This window comes from Vipera berus (genome assembly GCF_964194415.1).
Source record: "Vipera berus genome assembly, chromosome: 2".
In the NCBI taxonomy this organism is placed as follows: domain Eukaryota; kingdom Metazoa; phylum Chordata; class Lepidosauria; order Squamata; family Viperidae; genus Vipera; species Vipera berus.
The window spans coordinates 235,173,875-235,194,563 of NC_138203.1; positions in this window are offsets into that span (position 1 = coordinate 235,173,875).

Here is a 20,689-nt window from a genome sequence, read left to right on the forward strand (position 1 = left end):
GCACAGCTAGATTTCAGAATGGTAAAAAGAATGAGGAGACAATCTGTTTTGCTCCTTCTTTTTATTCTAAGAAGTATATATATATGTCTATTTACCTGTGTTTCTCCAAAAATAAGATTGGGTCTTATATCTATTTTTGATCCAAAACGTCCATTAGGACTTATTTTCAGGGAAAGTCTTATTTTTCAGCACAAGGCCCAGACTGACCGGGAGCCTCCCGGATGCGCACACAGGACGTGGCGAGCACGTGGGGGCCAATGGTGTCCGGCAGCAGCCACAGTCCACTGACCCCTTGGCCAGGGCACTCTGCAGCCCCTTGGCCAGGGCAGCCTGTACCGCACAGGTGAGTCCAAGTGCTGCAATCGCAAGCCAGATTGCATGTCTCCCCCTGCCTGCTGCCGGTGCTGCTGCCCCGAGGTGGCCTGAATGTCAAGAGAGCTGGGGGTGGAGGCAAGCAGAGGCTGCCTCTTTTCTATCCCTACTCTGGATTGGGGAATCCAGAGGATGGGCAGGGCTGGGGGCTGGCCATAATCTCAACAATCAGCTTCTCTCTCACACCTTCACCTCGAAGCAGCCTCCAGAGATGGCCTGCACTGCCCCACAGGCTTTGCCGGCTTTCTCTTCCTCTGCGGAAGGGTGGGAAAGAAATCTGGGTGTCCTAAGATATCCCACTCAAGGAGGTGACTCAGCTTTCACTCGGTGGGAGAGGAAGGCTTTGGAAACTGCCTTTTCAATTACATTCATTATCCATATTGTAATCCTTCCCTTTATTTTTCAAAAAAAATGTTTGTATTTGCAGTTGGCCTCCTTGAACACCAATGGGAAGGCGCGGTATGAATTTTGCACATGAACTGCGGAAATACAGACACTCGCACTTTCAAAGCTCACAATGCTTCCTCACTGGAGGTGCACCACTTCTTTATGGGTGCGTTCAACTTTGCGGCTCAGCTGAACTCTTCAGCTGTAGCGGGCTGCAGTTCCCATTACTTCAGGAAGCCTGGGCGATGGAAATCTTAGGCCAGGCTCCTTGCAGCTGAAGGAATGTGTGCGGTGGAGCTGGAGGATGAGGGTGGATGGTGGTGGCACCACACAACAGCCCCTACTTGCTTGGCCCCTGCCTCCCACAATGGCCAAACTGACCCTGGGCGAGCTGGATTGCTTCAGCCTGGCCTTTCTCCCCCACTGAGTGAAAGCTGAGTCACCTCCCAGAGTGGGACATCTCAGGATGCCCAGCTTTCTTGCCCGCTCTTCCGCAGAGGAAAAGAAAGCCAGCAAAGCCCGCGGGGCAGTGCAGGCCACCTCCGGAGGCTGCTTTGGGGTGAGAGTGAGACAGAGAAGCTGATCGTTGCTGCTCCAGCCAACCCCCAGCCCCACCCACCGGATTCCCCAATCCGGGGCAGGGATAGAAAAGAGGCAGCATCCACTTGCCTCTGCGCCCCCCCCCCAGCTCTCTTGACATTCAGGTCACTGTCTTTGCCTGAGGCTTTGCTTGTGGTGTGTTTATCTAGCCTAACAGCCTGATCGATGGCAGAATGTAGAGTTTTTTTGTACACCAGGGCCTCACCATTGAAAGGAGATGTGGCCAAGGCCAGCTCTCCTGCCTTTTCCTTTGATGGTGCATCCCGGAGTGTCACGCCTATATTAGGTGGGTCAGGCAAGCTGCCGGATGCGCCACGTGGCCACCTGCCCTACCAGGGCTGTGGGCAAACAAAAACAGACGATGGGGATAGAGTGGGCAGGCGGTCACATGGGCTCTGAACTGGGGCTTATTTTGGGGGGTAGGGCTTATATTACGAGCACCCTGAAAAATCACCCTAGGGCTTATTTTCTGGTTGGGTCTTCTTTTTGGAAAAACACGGTACATACTTTTTAAAATATATAAACAGGCCTACCCCTCGAATCTGGATTTTTATTTTATTTATTTTTAAATCGTAATATTGGCCTTGACAGTGCGGCAAGAAAATTTTGCCAGCTGCAATAGAAATGAAGGGTTATGCCACAGTGAAAGAATACATGGTCTATATGGGCTTTAAATGGGAGGTTCATTTTTTGGCTTTACCAGGCCAAATTGGGAAAGATTTCTACCCGAATCCTAGGCAGCTGCTGCTGTTTTCAATCAGGGTACCCTGTACTGAACTCAATGGAACAATGGTATGAAGCAGTTTGCTCTATTTTTATGTTCTGAATCAGAAATATTTCCTATTTGGCACCCTGCTGCCAAACCAAAGCAAATTGATATGAGGTACAGTATAAGTCTATGCACCATAAATGGCAGAGATTATGCATTCTGAAATGTACGTTCCTCAATATTTGAGTGGGACAAAGAAGCCTGTACACCAACTAGTTCTATATGTAGGAAAGGTAACCTTTCACCAAGAAGATACAAATTCAATTTTGAGCAATCACAGCAAACTCATGGAACAGGAAACCCCACCCTTCCTGTCCTTCTGCTTATGGTCAAGCCATAAGCTACCAATGCAAAGCATAGCATAGTATAGCATAGCATAGCATACAGATTGTGCTTTTATTATATAAGATCATATTAGCATTTCACTCTAAAGTAGCACAGAGCAATGAATAGAAGTGTTATTTTTAAACTAACATCTTTGGCAATAATTATCCTATATTTAATATTAGCTGGAGTTAGCCCTTTGCAGCCAGTTAATCAAACCTAAATAAAAATTTTAATTCAGAATTCTCCATTAGTCAGCATTCTTTTGAATGAATAAATGTCTCCTTTTCTGCAAGATTCTACTGTGGGAACCAATTAGGCTCAGATAAAGTGGGGAAGGGTTGTATTTAAATATGATGAAGTGCAAATGGTTCTTGATCTTTCACTGCATCTGTGCAAACTGAAACTGTCCTTTAAAAATCAAACTCATGCATTGATGAAAAGTGACGTGGTTGCTCTTATCAGGCATGATAATTACAAATTCTCTTTTTTAAATGTCTAAAATATATAAACGGCACTAGAGCATGACTTTCTTATCAATTATATGTTTCAAAGTCTTCCCTTGCCTTGGATTCTGTGTATTAGATTTTTTGAGCAAACAGCACTACTAACAAACTGTAAATTTTCACTGTGCCATCCTTTTATGGCATTATATTTCAGAATGTCTTATTTGAAAGCATGAGACATAAGAACAGAAATTTACCCATTGCATACAAGGATGGTGACACATATTAAAAGTACATATTAAATTCTTCTTAATCCAAGGGTTCATCTACATAGAACCAATGCTACTAGAAATACAAAGTTGTAATACATTTGTGGATGTATTAATATGTTAGTAATTCTGTGTTTGCTGTTAAATTGATAAGCTACTCCTATTGCAGGCTACCCAGATTCCAGTTTATTTATTTAATTTCCCTTATAGAAAATGAACCCAGAAATACAGGATGCTGCTCCATGGCAGTGCTGCTCACTAGTTGGAGACATGAAGGTATTTCAATCTATTCCCTTTTCCAAAACATCAATCAGCACGACAGAAATGGCACTCATTGATCTAATGCCAATTGTGCCAAGCAACACATCCGGTTTATGTTCCACAGTACCTGTTGATACATGCGGGATTACATTCCAAAGGGCAATTGCTTAGTGTTCATAAATTGCTACAAATTCAGCCTTTGTAGACAGGTGGGGATTAGACAGCCACTTCACAACGGAAGACCTGATACTGAATCTTCCAGTTAGGCTTACCACTACTACTAAGTTACTCAGCAAAACGTCCAGCAATAAACCCAAACTTTAGGAACAGCCAGGAAAAAAAAATGTTTAAAAACCATTTTTTTTTACCGATCACAGACTCAGACTTTGTAAAGGAAAATATAGTATATGATACAAAGTACACTATAGCATACATGGTAAAAAGGCCTTTAATTGGGCTTAGTTCACTTTATTGTCAACAATACACAAATTCTACAGGCTAGAGATACAAACTTTGCAACAAAACAATTTATTTGGGGATTTTTATGCCAAAAAAAGCTGCATATTGAATTTTTCTCTGACAAAATTAGATTAAGAAAAGGTGCTAGTAATTCATTGCAAGTGTCTTAGTAAAAAAAAAATAAAGCAGAATGTGATCCTGTAATTCAGTACTCCCGTCTTTACAAGAAGAGCAAAGGCTTTCAGCACAGAGGATTTTGCAGTATTTACCTTCCAACACTGCTGACACTAAGATATTAAACCTAGCAGTTCGAAAGCAGGTAAAAAATGCAAGTAGAAAAGTAGGGACCACTACGGTGGGAAGGTAACAGCGTTCCGTACGCCTTTGGCGTCTAGTCATGCCGGCCACATGACTACAGAGATGTCCTCGGACAAGCACTGGCTCTTCGGCTTTGAAATGGAGATGAGCACCGGCCCCTAGAGTTGAAAAAGACTAGCACGCATGTGCGGGGGAACCTTTACCTTTACCTTTACTTATAATGCAGGTTAAAATAAAAACTGCTTTGCTCCAAAGAACACCTTGCTATATTCTGTTTGTAACTCTATATGAAGAATCAAACAAAGCTACCGTTGCCTCCCTCAGATGCACTGCTATTTCACTTGAGAATCCCAATTTTGTTAATTTGACATTTATTTGACATTTCTAAGAGTAATAATATTTATCCAACAAGATAAGATGCATCAGACCTTGGGACTGAAAGTGAGTTTTTAGTCGATACCTGAACATGTTTCAATTTTTATAAGTCTACCTGCAAATGTAGAGTAATATTTGGCACATAGTTTGCTATCTGCAGTAATTTTCCCACAGATCTAAATTTAAACCCTCTCTAGTTCCTCATAATTAACTCCGAATTTGACCATGGTCCATACAAGATCTGTGTCAGTAGCATGGCCTCAAAATAAGTTTCAAAGTAGCTGGTATATACAAGGGTCCTCTGGACGAAAAAAGAACAGAAATTTGCTGATGAACTCCTTGAAACATTCAGAGTAACCTGGAGATGAGTAGGTCACACTTCTCTGAATAATGGTAGATGAAGCCCAAGAATTAAAACAAGGGGTATGTTTAATGTTGTGTCCTTCAAAGATCCTCAGGAAAAAGAAGGACATAGTTTGTAGGCTGCTTAATTGAAGTGATGTTGATGATTTTGATTGATATTTGTCTAAGTCAGAGGTCCCCAACCTTTATGACTTGTGAACTTCAACCATGCTGGCTGAGGAATTCTGGGAGCTGAAGTCCACAAGTCTTAAAGTGGCCAAGGTTGGAGACCCCTGGTCTAAGTCCTAAACCAAAATGCATACTGAAGCATAAAAAAAATATTATTAGGACGGTTATTATCAGAGCTTATATACCTAGGTGAGGATAAGCAAGGAAATGGCAAACTATGTGCAACAGTAAAAGAAATGTTGACTAGTTTCTGGATAGAGGAAGTTAGTAAATGGAATCTTAAAAGAGTTTTTAAAACATAGCAGGCCAATCAATTTGGTGTGATAATTAAGCAACCTGACTAGAAACTAGGAGATACCTGGTACTATCTTAAGTGTTGTATTGTATTTAAGTGTTGTATTTTACAATTTATGATGAATGTATTCCATGATGTTTATGATCATGATTATCACTATTACTTGTATGTACACTGAGAGCTTATGCACCAGAGACAAATTCCTTGTGCGTCCAACCACACTTGGCCAGAATTCTATTCTATTCTTAGATACAAAGCCAAATGAGTGACTTTGGGCTGGTCCCTTTCTCTCAGCCTTGGAAGCAGGCAATGGTTAGCCACTTCTGAAATTTTGCCAAGAAAACTGCAGGGACTGTCCAGGAAGTCACCAAAGATGGATTCAAAGGTACATACACACAGAGAGAGACACACACAGGCACACAGAGGCCAGCCTAGAGTTGGTAAACATTACATACAGCAGGCTCCCCATCTTCACTCTAAATTTGGGGGTTGCCATATGCTATGTCTCAACAAAATATAAGTGGTCCAATGGTCTAAGGCAGGGTTCTTCAAACTTGGCTCTTTTATGAGTTGTGGACCTCAACTACCAGAATTCCTCAGCCAGGCATGCTGGCTGAGAAATTCTGGGAGTTGAAGTCCACAAGTCTTAAAAGGGGCAAGTTTGAAGACCCCTGGTCTAAGGTCACATTTGTGCCCTACTACTAGACCATTAGGAAATGTCCCTCCCAACACAGGAAGCAGTTGCTACCACACAGGTAGGCTATCCTTAGCCTCTCAATCCATCAGTAGAAGTCTGGCTGAGCTTCAGAAGAAATTTGCTTGCTATTTTTTTAACAAGGCTTTTCAATAGATGATCAGCCAATCATCTATGTTTTGCCCTCATAAGGAGATTCACAGCAGCCATAATAAGAACCATTTAGAGGCCTTTTTTTGTCCCTTTCAGACTGGACTTGGGTGGCCCAGAGCCATTTGATCCTTTAAAAAAAATCCTCCCTTGAGCCATTAACTCCTCAATCCTATTCCTCCTGGGATGCGAACGCCTTAAACAGTCTTGGTGACGTCAAGGCGGGCCCTATTCAATTGTCCTAGTTATTATGAGTAGTTTATGTGCCACACCTCAGTTGTCAGGAAGTCACAGAGCATAAATCTCCACAGGGAGGGAAGGCAGTTTGCCGTTCACCAGATTCCTGAAGCTGCAGCAGACGACAGCAAGGCAGACCAGTCACCATGGTTTAGAACTTCTTGTACAAATCTAATTCCCCCTGACTGTGTTTTGCACAAAGCTTTTCGGATTCAGACCAGTAGCAGCCAGTTACTGTAAAGTAATAATAGTTTCACCATTCCAGTCATGGGCAGAGAATGGGAAAGAGGTTTGACTAGATGATCTCCAAGGTTCATTAAAATCCTATAACTCAGTGGTGGAAGTGGCTATATTAAGAAGGATACGAAAAGGGAGAAGATTCTCTACAATCCAGCTGATCATACCTCTAACTACCATTAACATCAGACAGTACTATATAGAAAGCAGAAAGGCTCTAGGGCTAATCTTTATTTTCTTTCCACTATAATAGGAAAGAAGCATGACGTTACAGGCTATTCACATGTAGACACACAAAACAGTTCAGTTCCTGTGAGCTCACAAAGCAAGAGGATACCTACCCTGAACTTATTTAGGTGATTATCAGACATTATGGAGTTGATATTAATTCTGCAGGGTGTGTGTTAAGCAGATTCAGATTAGGTTGGCTCCTCTGCAATCACCAAGCTGCCAACTTTGGATTGCATAGCAATATTACAAAACAAATCTAAAGTAGGAACAAAAAAGGAGTAATTGTGGAAAGTCAAGGCTTAAGGACACTTTATCAAGGGCAGGTCTGTGAGGAATTGCAGAATGGGGCAACCCAGTGTAGCCAGCTCAGCATGACCAACTCACCTCTGCCAGTTCACAACCACCAAGTCGCCTCTGCCAACTCACCACTGCCACGTTGCTGCAGGACAACTCAACACAGCCAATTCACCACAGGGACAACTCATCGTGGACATCTGGAGGAAGACCCAAGTGAGCAGGTGGGTGGGCAGAACACAGAATGGCGGTGGTGGCCAGGTGCGCCCCACTTTCACACACACCCCATGGGGAGGTGGTGTTCGGGCCATTTGGCGGCAGCAGGTATGAAAATGGAACACACCCAACCTCTGCCACCTCGCCATTGCCCACCCTCCCCACTGCCACTGCTGCCAAACAGCCTGAACACCATCACTGCAGCTGAATGGCCCTGAGCTCAATGCAGTGGCAGCAGCAGGGGCAGAGGGTGTGAAAATAGGAAGTCCCCAGCCACAGCCTCTGCTCTGTGCTCTGCCAAGCCAGCCACCTGCCCTCCAACTCTCCTTCCAGATGCTTGCAACAAGTTGTCCCTGCAGTGAATTGGCCATGTTGAATTGTCCTGCGATAATTTGGTGGCGGTGAATTGGCAGAAGCAACTTGGTGGTGGCAAGATGGCAGTGGTGAACTGGATGTACCGAGATGTCCTAGACTGGATGAATTGAGGGCAGAACCTGGTTTTGCTGGTGGGTAAAGGGAAATGGTGAAGGTTGAAACAAACAAAAAATCCTTATTGATCAACACTGGCTTTTTAGAAAGTAAATTTAAAGACAAGAACTGTGGTTCGGATAGAAAGCCTGTTTTTTCATAGAAAAATCATTGGAGAGTTACAGTTCATTTGAGCTCAAAATAATAGTTGCTTGATTTAGTATAACGTAGCTCTCAAAAATTCCCATACTAGTAGCTTGTCAGGATGAGATAGCTGATCTCCAAAGCAACGAGAGTCCAAATTTTTGGCAATGGCAGAGTGCCTCCGAGATCAGTGAATGCAGTGAAAATGTTCTTCTTCCAGAGTCAGGGTATTACCAGTGTTACTTGCTATCTTTGCCTGGGTTCGTTTGTTCATATAAGTTGAGTACAGTAATAAGGACTGCTAAGTTGCTATATGTGCCTTCAGATGCATGTATGAAAAGAGGGGGTCAATTTACATGACAAATTTTCAAATCATGAAATAATCTCTGCAAGAGATTTCCATGCTACAGAGACCAAATGTGTAGCTCATTTCTGCCCTAGTGACTTGGAACATCTTCATAGCATAACTCAGCCATTCCTGAAATGATATAAACCTTATCCTTATTACTGTTATTCAAGCACAATGATTCGTAGATGACCCTTGAAGATGTCAAAAATCACTAGGGTAGAAATGACTAAAGAATCTGTGCTTTGATTTGTAGCATAAGTTGTATGCTGGAAGTTGCAGCCATGCCTATACACTGCTCAGGAGATACACAATACACAAATAAAATGAAAGAAAGAAGAAAGTAATAGTTCCAATACTTGCAATGACAATCATGGTGTGGGGGGGAAGATCTGCCAATTATTAGCAATTGAAAGTCATTATGAATGGATATTTATTCCGATGAACCTGCACCCAGGAATCCAAGTGGGGCCTTGCCCATCTAAAAATGCACTGGGTTGGGAACTCTGGATAAGAGGCCAGTTTTTCGCCTTGCAGCTAACCAAGATAATGAGCAACACTGATATGAAATAGGGATTTGGAAGTTTTCTTTTTTAGAAAGTGGATAACACATTACAGAAGATAGGAAAATCCATCAGACTTTATTTAACTGTAACGTTTATTAAGAGGAGTGAAAAGGTCAGAACGGAGCTCGCGGCATACGGGCTAAACTCTTCTTCCCAGTCCTGAAAGCGACAAGGAAGCAGATCCTTTAAGATGCAACTATCTTAAGCTCCCCTTTGCTATTTAAACTCTTTGTAATTCTAGGTTTGGGAGACAAACGTCAAAGCAGAGGGTTCTTCCCTTCATTATTCAAGTAAAGGCCCCATCAATATTATCTGTAATAAGAATCTGCTGTTGACATGGCTCACCCCATAGTTCCTGTTTCAGGCAGCAGCCTCTGTCAATAGGATTAAAGTGAAGGAATGCCTTTGACAAGTCCACCGCCTGCCTGCCGCTGGTTCACTGCTGCCATCAGGCTGCCAGATGGAAAAGGCAGGAGACCCCAGGAGAGCTAGCAAATCAGGTTTGGCCAGATGGAAAGCTTAACTCTTAAAGGCTTGCCTGGAATCCTTTGGACCCCATCCTTTTCAGTAAAGACACCGTCGAAAACGCCTTGTATATAGCTCTTAGGCTCAGCTCCCTTTTGCCCTCTCCCTTCCAGCAAGAAAAGTATCCACCTTCTAAATCAGACATGTCAAACACAAGGCCCGGGGGCCAGATCCGGCCCGCGAAGTGGTTTCATGCGGCCCACGAAGCCATCCTGGAAACAGTGAGGGAATGGCCCCCACTGCCTTGGCCCTGGCCCAGAGACCCTCCTCCTGCCAGAGACCCTCAGATCTGTCCCACTCCTGCCCAGGCCCCCATAGGCACCCTTGATGTGAACGATGTAGAGCTGGCCACGCCCACCCAGTAGGCCATACGCACTTTAGCCACGCCCACCCAGTAGGCCACGCCCACCCAGGCCACACCCACCCGGCCCCCTGAGGGCAACCGCAATGCTGATGCGGCCCTCAATGAAATTGAGTTTGACACCCCTGTTCTAAATCAACAGGGGGATCAGATCTACTGAAAGCAGTCAATCATTTCCCACCATCGTTTCCTTTTCAGGTTCAGTTTACTATTTTTTTTCCTTTCCCACCTCACAAGGTTTTCCCTTAGGTTTTTGTTTTGTTTTTTTAATTTGGGGAAAACACATATCTTTATACCTCCGCAAATCTGAGGGTTTCTTGAACCCCTCTGATGTTCTCTCTCCAGCGGTCTCTCAGTGGCCCCTTTTTTACTGTGAAGTCTGTTGGTGCTCGCCAGCTGACTTAGCAGTTAAAGGGAGCCATCCTTTCTCAAACTGATTGGAAGAGCACATGCAAGCTGCAAACGCAGAGACGTTAGCAATCACCGCAGTTGCAATTCCTCTGTCATCAGCAATCACTATAATAGCACTTTTAGGGCATGAGGCTTAGGGCCTAGGTGCAGAAGGATTCTATAAAATCTCTCCCTATGAGGAAGTTTAATCTATACTGGCATATTGATGTATTTAAACCACAGAGCTAGGACTCTATCTGTCAGCCTATTGGAGTTCTCTAACTGTCTTTAATTGGATGATAGTGCTAGGCGGATGTTGAGGTCCTCTATTTATGGCGTAGATTAGTACTGGAAGCAGCCATTCAAAGTCACAAGACGTACCTAGAGAAGATATACTGTAGAAGCCTAGTTAAGAGATTGAGCGCGGAGAAAGACTGCAGATTCCCTGCTTCTAACACGGGCCTTGGGATTGTTTCCTTTCTTATACCTTCTTATCCAGAAATGCTGTAAATCATACTGGTTTCAACAGAATTTAGCCAGGAAAATGTATATAGGAAGACAGCCTAAGGACTTGATTTTGCCTTTTGAGAGCACTGATTTATTTTTATTAGTTGTTAAATTTATGTCCTAAGAGCTCAGGATTTTTATCCATACAATAGCAACTGTCTGAGATGGGGAAGGCCGAGAGAATGAATGATTCAAAGACACTCAGTGAGTATCTGAGTATTTCAGAGTGGGCTTAAACCCCAAAGGCCTAGTCCTAGTCCAATAATTATACCAATATTCCAACTCAAGTTATTTTCAAAGTGTCTGAATACGTGGCATTATGCCAATGTTGACTCTTAGAGATCACATAGATAGAGTTCTTCCATGATGATTTATCCCTAACCTCATCTTTTAGGTCGTCTACAGTGCAACCGTGTCATTGTAATTGAGTCCATCTACCTTGCTGCTGACAATCCTCTTCTTTTTCTTTCCATCTTTCCCAGTATTACAACTTTCTCTAGAACAGGGGTTCCCAACCTCCGGTCCATGGACCGGCACCAGGCCGCAGCATGCCAGGAACTGGCCTGTGCAAACAAACAAAGCCCCATCCGCAGGATGCAAGTAGCATGAGAAACCATGCCCGCTCTGGTCTGCGGAAAAGCCTCTCTCTGCAAAACCGGTCCGTGGTGCCCAAAAGGTTGGGGACCCTTGTTCTACAGCAGAGGTGTCAAACTCCCGGTTCATGGGGCAGATGCATCATCAAGAAACCGTGCCTGCCCCATTGTCAGCAATGGAGAAAATGCTACGATACATCACGTGACGTCACGTGATGTCGCGAGTTTGACATGTCTGCTCTACAGAGCCAGGTCTTATAATATATCTCTATTAAGATTATAAATGATATTTAGAGATCTCCTTGAAATCTGTAGGAGCTACTTTGTCATTTCTTTGATGTATTTGTTTCATTCAGCAGTAGATTATAAACTATAAAACAATAATAACACCAATAACGTTTATAAAATGCATGCTTGCATGGGGCTGTTTAAAATCAGTTGCTCACCTCTTCAAATATGTTTTTAAGAAGGAATGTCTTTGTGTTAAAATCAAAAATATCAATTGGACATGGAATCCATTCATTCCTTCATCTTCTAGCCTGCTTTTTAATTCCAGATATAATATAGAATTGAATAAATAGACTAATGGGAGGGAGGGAGTCTATAGAACAAAATGTTCCCTTTCTCTGTTCCAGTCAAACTATTATTTACAGTGGCCATTCCCAACTTTACCTGAATGCCTTCCAGATGTGTGGACTTAGCTCCCAGAATTCCCCTGCAACATGGCTATTGCAAGAAGTTCTACAAGTTGTGGTCTACATACTTGGAGGGCATCAAGATTGGAAAAAGCTATTATGGAGATTAACATGGGTGGAAAGCTGTTGAGGCCCATTTGTTACATTACGTTATGTTATGTTACGTATTTATTATTTGCTGCTCAAGATCGCCCTGTTTCCTTGCACGGCTAAGATGGGGCTAGAACTCATGGTCTCCAGTTCTCTAGTCTGGTGCCTTAATTACTGATCCTTCAAATGCTACTGGTGATGTGCCTTAATGGGCAGCAACACTTGGAACAGGAGTCAAACTATAGTTAAATTACCCCAAAAGCTACCTAACCTACTAGGTATCTGTCAAAGAACAAGTTCCAGGCTAAATCACAATCATCACTGCAACTAGCCTTGCATCCTCCCAAGTTGGGCTATTGGGGGATAGTGGCAGCATTTGAGGGGAATCAGTTTCATGCTTGGTGTTTCATGCTTGTTTATACCATGAAATAACCTCAGATAAATGTTCAATCCTAACACTATGTGGATTATTTATATTCAGGTCATGTAATATGGGGGGGAAATGACATAACTTCCACGCTTAAATATTTGGCGAGATGGTTGGGCTGTTGGAAAAGGCAGTAGGGTTAAGTAAGCAAGAAGTAGGTTTGTAGAATAGCCACCAAATGCTAGTTGTAAAAGCCACAAATTTAGTAACAATCAATATGTGAAGGGCCATCATGTCTGCAGTAACACACTCACATATTTAGGCCCATTTCTATATGAACTGGAATGGAATTTGTTTTTGCATAAAATGCAGAACCTTTCCCAACAGGCAGGTTCTTTCTCTCAACTTGGCTTGGAGAAAAAGAAAATAAAAGCTATAAAGTGCAGGAAAATGAAACAGGAATCGCCATGAGTTCCTTCCTTTCCTCTAAGAATTTCCACACTGCTATATAGATGAACAGTTATAAAATCACCCTGTATGTCTAGATGGGTCCTTTGAGATCTGCCATCAATCAACAGATTAGTCTAAATTTCTGAAGAGCAGAATAGAAGAATAACGATTGTCACTTTGAATGTACACTAATCGGCCTACATTAAAATGAAATTTTGTTGCACTCAGCTCTCAAAGGGTCACCAACTCCAATATACACTACAGAAACATGAGATAAATAAATACATAAATAAATATGCATATACCCATATATATTATATGACACAGAGAGACAACACAGTCTAGTTCGGATTATGTATACATGTGCATGGCGAGAGAAACGAACCTTGTGAGTTTACCAGACGGATGGCATAGGTGTAGAAGGTGTATCTATCAATGTCCTTCTTCATATAGTTTGTTGCTTGTCTCCAGTACATGAATATTAGCTGCAGGAAAGCTAACTTCTTCACTTCATAGGTTTATTTTCAGGATGCTTAAATTTTTCTTTTGAATTTCTCACCCTGGTGTTTTTTTGTATTTTCTTTATTTTTGAAGATGGCAGAGGATGCTGAGATGGTGTTATTGTATTCTGTTACACAATGTTCCATTGCTCTGAAACCAAGAAACCCAGTGAAAGGAAGTCCTTTCCTGAGATTTAAATATGGGAAGGCAGGGAGGATGCCTGCTGTCAGAAAACGAATTTTGTAGTGAAAGGCAAACCATCCATATACGTAATTGGACATCTCATTGCTAAGTAGGTGCAACCCTACCACAGCCTTTTTCTTTAAACAAAACAAACAAATTCATTCTCTTTTTACCAAACCGAATATGAATAAGTAGGAAAAAATATGACAAAACTGATCTGCCTAGCACCATCTTTACTAGTGACAGATACAGATATTCTTGCTGCTTTCTCCTTCCAGGATCTTTTTTGATTTCCTAATTTATCCTACAGCCTTGGCATTTTTCTGGCAATTTCCCATCAATGTATGTACAAACCAGATCTAGCCTTTTTTTAAGGGCAGCTGAGGGCAGCCATGTGCTACCACCTGCTATCAGTCAACAATGGGACATTTTGGGATATTAATATCAGGCTAACAGGATCTAATCTCTTAGCATTGCTTAGTTCTGGACCAAGGAATCCTCTAAGGTTTAGTGAATGAAAAGGCCTAAGAGAAGAAATCTTGCTAGGGCTTCCTTCAGCGTGGAGCTAACTGTGATCAAGATGGCTGCCATTGAACATATATTGACTTTTAAGGTAAACAATGCCTCAGGGTCACTTGAAAAGCCCATACGCCAGAAACCTGACAACATTAGTGTAATTCAGGCTCTGTGGCTCAGTGACAGAGCATCTATTTTTTCTACAAATGTTCTGGGGTGGCTGGAAAATTCCCACTCACAACCCTGGAAGGCTGCTGCCACTGAGTGATTCAGTATAAAGTAGGCTTCAGGACTCCAGAATGACAATTCACCCTATTGTCTGATGGAGCACAGTGCCATACATATGCAAAAGTGCACTTGCCTATGCATACACATTGTACTCGTGCACATACAGAATACACATACAGAATATGAACACCCACAAACAGCATATCAATGCGCCCCCTCCCCCTCCTTTAAATCTTAGCCTAATTCTTTCTACTCCTTTCCCCTTAGGTGCTGAAGCCAGGTCAGGAAGCAGTCAGCTTAGAGTAAACAGATTAATTCTATCTTCTTTTTTTATACTTTAAAAGCTCTTATTATTCTCAAAAGGCAGGGGAAAAATAATGACCTGCATTTTCATTAGGACAGCTGGTTCCACTGGGCTTCAGGAACAGAGCCAAGAAAGCACAAATGTCAAAATATTTGGTGCAAAAGATGAAAATCCTAAGCAGGGCATTTCAGAGGAACGCAGGCTTGTCAAAGCATGCTGTCAGACTGGCTGCAAATTTTTCAGTTCCAATTATGATTATCGAGGGGTGTATGTTTTCCCCAAAAACTCTGTTTTGCCACACTGTGTTATTTATTGAATATTAATGAAATGAAATAGTATGGAGTAGCAGCACCCTTCAGAAGAAGCAAGGGGTATGGGAATCTTCTGGATGATCTGATCTGAGGCCATTTTTATCACCTGTTTTGGAAAAGGATAAAACCGGTGTCTGCTGCCTTTCCCCACTTTCCCAGAACTGAAAATCAGAGCTAACAGAGCTCTCCTGTCAATCAACTGTCAAGCAGTGCAGCCATGCTGAATGCAGGACATTTGCCTCCCTCCGTCTCCTATTGCCTCCTTCAAATATTATCATTCTGGATCAGCACAAGGGACAATCAACAGTGTATCTTTTTTTCCAGTTGTGGTGTTTAAAATAATGAGTATACATCAACACTGAAGTTAAAAGGCCAGAGTGAGATATTTAATTTTGGCAATGCAATCTGGACACACGGGCAAATTTCATGATATTTGATAGAACGGACTTTTTGGCAGATCTTCAGGAGAACAGGGACCAAACATTTTAATTGATTTCTTTGGTCAATTTTTATCCATTGATTTCAGTACTACCCAACTCCAAAATGAAGCTGAGTTGCTCGCAGTATGAAAACAGACTGCCCTAGGATAATAAAAATACAATAAAATTGTATTTTTTTTTACTAAATTCACTTATGATGAATAAGGCTGTAGGTGAGGACAACCTAAGGGCGTTGCCACCAAAAGCCAAAGTAGAAATGAATGCATGTGCAGTTGAATTCCTTGTCTAATCTAGGCAGGGTCAAGAATATATGGCCTTTTAAAAGGGTCAGCCAGGTCTTCATGCCGTAGTTGGCAGAACCTGGAGATGCGCCATCACCCAACATCTCTGGGAGGGCAGTAGATCAGGGAAAGCTATGCCAAATTAAACAGGGAATAATACAACAAAGCAATTATCTGGAGCTTCTGTGTGTTTAATTTTGAATTGTATGATTTCTTTATATATTACAGACTTTTTGGAAATGGATAACATGTGGTGCAGTGAAAAAAATGTTTAAAATATTTTTTAAAGTGCAGTTAAATTGGTAAATTGGAGGAGCCTTGGGTAATGGCCTCTCACTGTCCCAAGACTCTCTTGTCATTATTATGGTTATTTAGACTGGATTTGGTATTTTTGTTCACCTATCAATTCCCAAAGTGCTGGGATAGATAGACGTTTAATAATATTAAAGGTATTGTCACAGGGTGTAAGTAAAGTTGCGTTTTGCAATTGGCTGATGGTGATTTTGTTAAGGCCAATGATCTTCAAGTGTTGCTCCATATGTTTTGGGGGCTGCACCTGAGGTACCTTTTACTGTTGGTAGTAACTTTGCTTTCTTTTGCCACAGTCGTTCCACTTCTATTTGCAGTTCTTTGCATTTTGTGATTTTCTCATTCTGTTCTATTCTGCTGTCTCCAGGTACTGCTGTGTTCCCCATCCAGACATTTTTTTTGCCTTTCTCCTTGACAGTTTGTTAAATCTGGGGTGTTAAGTGGCAGGTGTTTGTCTGTCTGAATTTTAAAGTCCCAGAACACTTTAGCTTCTTCTTTTTCAATTACTTCATTTATTTCAGTAGCAGGAAAATGCTACTTCTTGTAGTTATTCAGAACAGAACAGAACAACAGAGTTGGAAGGGACCTTGGAGGTCTTCTAGTCCAACCCCCTGCTGAGGCAGGAAAACCTATACCATTTCAGACAAATCATTGTCCAATCTCTTCTTAAAAACTTCCAGTGTTGAAGCATTTACAACTTCTGGAGGCAAGTTGTGCCACTGATTAATTGTTCTAACTATCAGGAGATTTCTCTTTAGTTCTAGGTTGCTTCTCTCCTTGACTAGTTTCCATCCGTTGCTTCTTGTCTTGCCTTCAGGTGCTTTGGAGAATAGCTTGACTCCCTCTTCTTTGTGGCAACCCCTTAGCTATTGCAACATTGCTATCATGTCACACCTCATCCTTCTTTTCATTAAACTAGACATACCCAATTCCAGCAACTGTTCCTTTTATATGTTTTAGCCTCCAGTTCCGCTAATCATCTTTGTTGCTCTTCTCTGCACTCTTTCTAGTCTCAACGTTTTTTTTACACTCTGGCAACCAAAACTGAATGCAGTATTCGAAGTGTGGCCTTACCAAGGCATTATAAAGTGGTATTAACACCTCATGTGATCTTGATTCTATCCCTGTGATAATGCAGCCTAGCACTGTGTTGGCTTTTTTGGCAGCTGCAGCACACTGCTGGCTCATATTTACATGATTGTCCAATAGGACTCCAAAATCCCTCTCACAGTTATTACTATTGACACAGGTACCATCTATACTATACCTGCGCATTTGGTTTTTCTTGCCTAAATATAGAAGCTTGCTTTTTTCACCACTGAATTTCATTTTGTTAGGTAGCACCCAATGTTCAAGTCTATCAAGATCCTTCTGTATCTTAAACCTATCTTCTGGAGTGTTGGCTATTGCTGCCAGCTTGGTGACATCTGCGAATTTCATAACTTCCCCATCTATCCCCTCATCCAAATCATTGATGAAGATGTTGAAGAGTAGTGGGCCTAAAACAGAGCCTTGGGTTACCCCACTTCCATGTAGATGCAGGACTGCATTGAAGACTACACATTGAGTGAGGTTGGTCAGGCAATTACGAATCCATCTGGTGGTGATGCTGTCTAACCCACATTTTTCTTTCTTATCAAGTAGTAGGTTGTAGTCTACTTTATCAAATGCCTTACTGAAGTCCAAGTAAAAATAAATTATATATTGTTGCAGCAACTAATTAGGTTATTATTACTATTTGAAATCTTCAAAACCTATCCCTTTTCCTCACCACCCTTCCCTTCAATGACATGCCACTATCATGATTTCCCTAGGATACTATGGACAATAGAGCGGAATATATATCCACTACAATTTGTGGTGCTACTGATTTGAAAGGGGGCAGAGGAAGGTTGGTGGGGAGGACAGGTCACACTGGAACAAGAAATACACTTTGAAACTGGCCAATTCACTGCTGTGATGCAACACAAGGCTTTACCTTGTTGAAACCAGGGCAGAAACGTGTGTTTAGGCATCATGACTAGAGGGGGCAGGGATACAGTTCTCCATTTCTATGCCTAGCCCCTGGCTGTTGGAGTACTAATTAGCAAGAGAGAAAGTGGTTCCCTTCTTGTTTGACTAGTATATGCAATGGCCTTTACCCTCCTGGGTACACAAGTGACAATGGTCAGACCTAGAGAAAAATCAGCTCACGACAGGAGTGCCAATCAGAAGAAGGTTGGGGGTTTTATATGTGGGCCAAGACTAGTGTTGCCATCCAGAGTGACTATCTCTTGCTCAGGGTAAAAGAGTCACAGCAGTATTAAAACTGTCAGCTGGGGGGGACAATATATAAACAGAGCCTGGCTCCGCTGATGTGCATCCTTGATAACATGTGGCCCACAGGTAACAAACTGCTCCATCTGCCTGTGTGACCAGTTTGGATTGACTGAGCCATAAAACTGGGGAGGCCTTATCTCCTTTTGCATCAGTAAGCACACACATGCAAAACAACTCTGGCCCACAACTATGCATGAAATAACATGATGAAATAAAATAAGGTGAAAGATTAGATAAGGTGGCTCAAGCAAACTTTAACCACCAGCAAGTTTTTTCCTGGTTTCTGCCTCAAGCCCTGAAGTGACAGGCCCATCTTTTGCAATCTACTGCTCTCTGGCTTCTGGAGTGCCCAGTTTTCTAGGACCTAATGCTACCTCTCACTACCTCGTACCTACAAAGCAAGATTAAATCATGTCTCGTTCTCGAAGCAATTCCACTGGCTCCTTGGGCGGTACAACGTTTAGTTCAAACTTGCCTGTTTATTTCTGAAACACGTACTCTTAGTATAATCAGGTTTTATCCTAAATCCGGATTGAAACTGGGCAACAGCTTAAGGGAAATCAATCTAGACTTTTCAGATTTATAGTTGGATGCTGCAGATGCTTTGCTGTTGAGGAAACAGCGCAATGTTAAGCACTTGTTTGTTCAGCATTGTTTTAAGAAACAAACTTCACAAAGCAACACAAGGTTTGGCAAACCTCTCTGCATCTAAGCTGCACTCTTTTTAGCTCCTTGGCAGCCATTTATCAAAGGAGACATTAAAGAGTCTTTGGCTGTTATCTCATTTGGAGCAGCTGAACACCAATAAGATCTCTGAAGCATCTGTTGCTGGCATGGAAAAAGTACTCTTTGACTGGAACTCATTTCACATGGACAGAAAGCCATTAAAGTAACCCTCAATTTACTGTTTTCCAGAGATGTGAGACTGAGGATGGTTGAAGGTGTCATCCAATTTTTAGTACGACACTATGTTGAGGAGGAGTAGAAATGTGGTTGGGCTAAGTGTCCTTGCTGGCTCAGATGGAGACTAAGTGCTGGGAAGGAATAGAATGGTAATACAATATACTGGAATCTCCTCCTACGGAATCTAGTGTGGGAAATGGTTTTAGATCTACCTTTCTCAGCAAAGGTACAGGAGCCCTTTTGGCACAAAAAATCTTTTACCACTCTGCTATTAATAGCTTTGCTTCATGAATTCATGCTGAGGAACCTCTCATTTAGTTTATTGAAATGAATTGCATACAAGAGGCTGTTTAGGAGTAGCAGTGCGGGTAATTTCAGCTTGCTTCCTTGCCCTGGTACAAAAACAACCCACTAATTTGTTTCTTAAGCACCTGCCCTCATGCATCCACCTGTATAGGTAATCCTTGACTTATGATCGCAATTGAGCCCAAAATTTCTGTTGCTAAGAGACAGTTGTTAAGTGAGTTTTGCCCCATTTTACAAACTTTCTTGCCACAATTGCCAAGAGAATCATTGCAAATGTGAAGTTAGTAACGTGAATCTGGCTTCCCCATTGTCTTTGCTTGGCAGAGGCTGGCAAAAGGTGACCATATAACACTGCAGCTATTACAAACATGAGCCAATTGCCAAGTGGCCAAATTTTGATGACATAACTATGCTGCAATGGTCCTGTGAAAAATGGTCATTAGTCACTATTTTCAGTGCCATTGTAACTTCAAATGGTCACTAAATGAAAAGTTGTAAGTTGAGGACTACCTGTGTCTCAGTGTCCTCACACAGCTGATGCAGCCCAAGAGATTAGAGAAGAGGTTATATTCTGGAAGTGGTGTTTTCCTTCTTATTTCACTGGCCCTGCATGTAGCAATGTAGAATGACGGAAGTACATTGAAGAAGTGGCCTAAAATCCTCCTGGCAAGCAATCTTTTTAAAAAAATGCTTTTAATGAACATACAAAGTATGAAAATAGCAGATATTGAAGCACAGAGCCTGAAAAAAAACCCCAAAAAGCAAGATAATGGAAAAAAACTGTTTAAATTTTAAAAAAGAAAGCTTTAGTGCAAAAAGTGGTTTACACCCTCTTTCTCTGTTTCACTTGCATACCCAGCCATGAACCATCATTTGGTTATTTGAACTATACATCATCAAACTTTAGTAATTGTTGTGTGTGGGGGGGAAACGTCCTTGGTGCCTTCTAAGTTGATTGTTTTCTTGCAGATGTTTCATTAGCCAAACTACGTTGTCAGGGGCAACTCACTGCTGTCAATTCGCCATGGCCAATTCACCAGGAGACAACTCATCAAGGGACAACTTGCCACAGTCAAATCGCCATGGGACATTTCTACAATTATATTTAATTATTTAAAATA